This window comes from Mastomys coucha, unplaced genomic scaffold (assembly GCF_008632895.1).
Source record: "Mastomys coucha isolate ucsf_1 unplaced genomic scaffold, UCSF_Mcou_1 pScaffold21, whole genome shotgun sequence".
In the NCBI taxonomy this organism is placed as follows: domain Eukaryota; kingdom Metazoa; phylum Chordata; class Mammalia; order Rodentia; family Muridae; genus Mastomys; species Mastomys coucha.
The window spans coordinates 114,031,458-114,036,799 of record NW_022196904.1 but is presented as its reverse complement, the minus strand read 5'-3'; the positions used below and the strand labels follow the sequence as shown (position 1 = coordinate 114,036,799).

Genomic DNA, 5,342 nt, shown 5'->3' with positions numbered 1-5,342 from the left:
GCGGAGTTCCTGTGTGCCTGGTCCCGCTGGTCCCAGTTACTCCCAGTGTTGGGACAGATGTTGGTTCCAGCTCACCTCTGATCCTGGGCATGTCAGAGCACCTGGGCGTGGAGCTTCCTCTGGGTTTTGTGGGACCGGCTGCAGAGCTTGTGCCCAAGGTCTGCTCTGGACCCCAGCCCAGACAGACTAGAAGGAACCCAAGTCACTGGGCTGGCAGAGTTCCTGTGTGCTTCGTCCCGCTGGTCCCAGTTACTCCCTTAAATTTATTCTTAAAGTGAGGGGCTTGGCAAAAAACAACTATACTAAGGAAACTGACAATTCTGCCAGTACTATCAATCTCTATAGGCAGATTCCCTTAGTTTTCAAGAAATGATGACAGGCTTCCTAAGTGCTCTTAATAACAGCCCACCCCCTATATAAGTGCCCTTCCCCATTTACCTATTGAAATTAAGTCCTGTAGGCTACCCAGTTCTAGCCTGATCCCTAAGGCCACTATGGCCTTCTTGGGTGTCAACAAACAAAGATATGGGATTTTACTACAGAGACTAGGCTTGAAGGATATTGCTCACATCCTTTTGAACCCTGGAACAGTCCAATTAGGAGAGTTGTTGGGCATCCTGAGGATCTTTGAACTCTGTCAGGCTAAGCTGTCAATATATTTTTAGACAGCCAATATGCAGTACAGGCTGTTTGAACACTAACATTTTACTACATAAAAGATCAGAATAGTCCCATATACAGTTTCATGAAGTTCCTTCAAGGGGCCCTTGAGAATAGGGTATAGCCATGGTTCATTTCTTACATCAGATCACACTCTAGGCTGCCAAGTTAGAGAGGACTAAATTAGTGATAATGACTGTTGACCAGAGGCTATTGGAACAGGCATTGTTGAGCATTGTACCAACAATTTCACCTTTCCCCACAAAACTTACCCAAGCTCTTGCTGGAATTATCTATGGCACAATGCAAAAAGATCCTGTGCCACCTGCACCTCTTTTGTGCCATTGGGGACTTTCAACATGGAGGTGTCAACCCAAGAGGGTTACTCTCCAATGCTATTTGGCAGATGGACGTGACTCATTATCCCTCTTCTGGTAATCTTAGATATTACATGTACTTGGTATTGTACATACTTGTTCCTCCTTTGTATATGTTGTGGCCTTGATGAGACAAAAAGCCTTTTATGCCATCAAGGCTAAGAAATCTGCTATGTTGGTTAGGGACATTCATTGGGCTTTGAAGACAGATAATGGCCCTGCCTATGCCTCTCAACAATACAATGAGTTTGCTGCCTCATGTAGGATTAACCATACTTTTGGGATTCCCTGTATCCCTCAAGCTGAGGCAGTAGTAGAAAGGTCCAATCAAACTCTAAAGGAGTTGTTGACTCAGTTTACCTCCCATGAGTCCAAATGTGACTCACAGCTGGCCCTGGTAGTGGCCTTGTTTCACCTAAACTTCCTCACCTTTGATGTTCGGGGATTAAGTGCTGCCTATAAACATTGGGCTTTCCTATCCAGGAATACCCCTCTTCCATTGGTATTAAAGATCTACTAACATCACAATGGCAGTCTCCTGCTCCCTTGCTGACACAAAGGCAATGATATGCATATGTTTTTCCACAGGACTTCACAACACTATGATGAGTGCCAACACAGGACATCCAACCAGCCACGGAAAAGGACGATAGGGATGAAGTCTCCTCCCCCTCAGACCTTCTGGCTAAGGAAGTGGCACTTGCTAGAGGTATGTCTCTACTTGCCTGTGACCCCCATTTTCATGGCATTTGCCTTACATGCTATTAAGTACAAAATATTTCTCATATCTGTGAACAACTTGTCTATTACATTAAAACAACCTGATCTAACAAATTCTTAAACTGTTTAGTCCTACCCAGAGAAAGTATATCCAAGCTCAATGAGACCAGGTACCTGTTCTTGCTTTTGATATGGTATTTGTGGTAAAGGTTTGGAACAAGGTTTTTTGATTCCTCCTAGATAGTATCGTATTGTAGTGGGGGCATTAGAGTAATAATTATATTGCTTAAGTGTCTTATACAGCACATCTCTTGTCAATGCTCCATCAAATCTATGCTTCAAGTACTCATGGCTCTTAAGCATCCAGACTGTGGCCCACCCAGAGAGGTGGTTAGAGCTTGGGTCACAGAAATTTTTGAGGCTTCTGTTTAAGCTCTCTCCTCACACCCTGATATGCCCTCTGGGGTGGCTGTCCTTTGAGGGCTGGTACTCAATGATGGGTAAGAACCTGTTTGGCAGGTCAACCTATGACAAGCACAGTTCACTATACTGGAAGCCCCTTGAGGTGGGGTCAACAAGGCTGGAGCAAAGAACTCCAACTCCTACTGGGTTAGTAAAAATAAAAACAAAAGGGTGGAAAGGTAGGAGGAACTTAGCCAATCATGCCCTGCTGCAATGCTGGCATATGTGCTGCTGATACTTCCTCCCTGAGCCAGCCTAGGATCTGCCAGCACAGCAAGAGGCCACTGATGTTGGGTCAGGCAATAGAGTGAGCAACTGAGAAAAAGACATAGTCATATCTGGTTACTCGAGAGCCAATGAGATGCTGGGATTTGGTTGTTGTATAAAGGTTTACCAAGTTCCTATAATAAATGAGTCTGCTTTTGCCACTTGCCTGACTCATGAAGTCTGTGTTGTTGACTCCATGACTTCTTACCCCTGCCCTCAAGAGTCTCGGTCAGGTGGCAATACAACTATGGAGATGCAAATTAAAACTACCTTAAGATTTCATCTTATACTAGTTAGAATGGCCATGATCAATAAAATAGATGAAATCTACATTAGCTTTCATTTACATTAGCTGCTGAGGATGTAGGGTAAGAGGAACACTCATCCATTACTTGTGGAAATGCAAACTGGTACAACGCCTATGGAAATCCTAGGCTACTCAGGAAACTGGGAATTGCTCTACCTCAAGATCTAGCTATACCAGTCTTGGGTGGTGCCCATAGTACATCTTACTACAGAGAAACTTGCTCATCTGTGTTTATTGCTGCTCAATTCATGATAGCCACAACTTTAGAAACAGCCTAAATATCTATCAACTGATGAAGGGATAAAGAAACTTTAGCACATATACACAATGAAATATTATTAAGCTGTTAAGAAAATTGAAATTACAAAATTTGTAGGTAAATGGATGGAGCTTAAGTGAGAAAAACTAATGAAGTATTTCTTTTATGTGGTTGTTGGCATTTAAGATTTTGATATGTGTATGTCAATCAAAATAATCATAAAGGTCACATAGCTAGTGAGGGACCAAGTAGGGAGGAGAGTATCTTTCAAGAGAGCAGAAATAGAGTATAACATCATAAAAAGATAGGAGTGAAATGATAATAAGGAGATTAATTTGGAGTGGAGAATGGGAACTGAACACAGCCAACCCCACCCCCTAAACTCATTGAAATGATTCCTAATGATATTCTGCTATATTCAAAGATTGGTGTCTAGCCTAATTGTTGTCAAAGTGACTTCCTCTGTCAGCTGATGGAAGCAGATGCAGAGACACACAGCCAAGCATTATGTGGAGCTCAAGGAACCCTGTGAAAGATAGGAAGGAAGGACTGTAAGAGATAGATGGATTGAGGACACCAGGAGAAAATGTCTACAGAATCAACTAAGCAGGGATCAGAGGGGATCATAGAGACTGAAGTGGTGATCATGGAACTAGCATGGGTCGACACTAGGTTCTCTGCATACATGCTGTGGTTGTTTAGCTTAGGCTGTTTGTGGAATTTCTAACATAGGGAGTAGGAGACTCTGATTCTTTTGCCTGCTGTTGGGACCCTACTGGGATACCCCATTAAGCCTTGATGTGAAGGTTTGTGGTTAGTTTTATTGCTTCTTGTTATGCCCTGTTCAATTGATATCACTGGGAAGGTTGCTCTTTTCTGAAGGGAAACGGAGAAGCAGTGGATCTTAAGGAGAGGGGAGATGGTGGAGAAGACTGGGAGGTATGGAGGGAGGGGAGGCTGCAGTCAGGATGTAGTATTGTATCAGAGAAGAATAAATTTAAAGTGAGAAAGATTTTATGGAAACCTACTACTGTAGAAGTTCCTTAAACATGTGAAAGAAATCTAAATAGAGGCATTATTTAGTGGGGGAGACAGTGCGCCCAGCTAGACAACTTATGCCACCAAGCTTCACCTTTATTGATTAGCATACATGCTCCTGGACAGTACTTTGCACCCTACTGGAACCGAAAGATACTCATCAGTATCATCTAGCTACAAACCCAGCGACCTGAATTTAGGGCTCGCTCAGTGAGATGGAACCCACACATGACACAACTGAAGTAGGGGAAAGTCTACCACTATTATTCTGCTAAAGGTGCCTAACAATAAAATGACAATGACATACTGCTGTACCAATAGACCAGCCCTTATCAGAAAAGCTTCTAGAAGTACTCAGAGACCCCCAACTGGACAAGGTGCATCTACTCCAAGTCTTTGGAGCACTCAGTCCTAAGTGGCATGTCTTTATCAAAGCCCTCATCTTAAGGCCCAGTGATCTATATGAAAGAAGAGGCAGAAAAAGTGTAAGAGCCAGAGGCGGTAGATGCTCCACAATGATGATGACGATGCAAACTCCAGTTTGGCAGCCTGCATAAGACCTTAATGACTTCAAACCAGACAAACTCCAGCACTGAAGAGAGGGTGTGGATACAAAGTCTTACCCCTAACCCAGAAGCTGTTTGCATTGATACCTGTAGGGAAAGGGAAAATCAGTTTTCTCCAATGGAGTATTAGTGCACATATCAGCCACAGTCAGCCACACATCCAGACCCCATGCCTAGCAACACAAAATGGACCCCAAGGTCTTTATATGTGTTATTTTTTGTCTTATTGTATTTAGTTTATTTTTCTGTTCTGATTATCATTTTTGCTGTTTTTCTTGGTCTTTTTCAAGGAAGAAAGAAAGATAAGAACATGAAGTTGGTGAGAAGAATCTGAAAGGAGTTTGGAAGTGGAAAGAATATGAGCAAAACATATTGTATGAAAATAATTTTAAAATAAATTTCAAGACATCAAAGTGTCAGTAAATACTATGTGGGATTTGCAACATACAAAAACTTTATAGTTCCACAATTTGCAGATGAGTAATTCTGGTCTGTTACATGATGTTATAAATGAGGTTTAGATTCAGTTCTCTTTTGATAAGTTAGTAAATTTGTTTTTTTTTATTATTATTTTTATTTTGCTCTGTCTCATACTATCAAGGGAAGAAATAAAACACAAAAGCCCTAGTAAGTCAGAGTGGGGATGGAAGATGTTAGAATAGGAATATATGTTGGTAAGGAAATAG

General features: G+C 42.0%; 1 long non-coding RNA gene across 6 annotated transcripts in view; it reads left to right on the top strand.

Moving 5' to 3' along the window:
* The window catches only part of LOC116100900, a 38,583-nt gene extending 33,510 nt beyond the window's left edge, over positions 1-5,073 (top strand). For all 6 annotated transcript variants that reach the window (XR_004122723.1, XR_004122721.1, XR_004122722.1 and 3 more), the window contains 2 exons: positions 1,626-1,746; positions 4,947-5,073. This is a non-coding gene — a long non-coding RNA (uncharacterized LOC116100900). The remainder of the gene's footprint in view (positions 1-1,625; positions 1,747-4,946) is intronic.
* Positions 5,074-5,342: the final 269 nt, after the last annotated feature.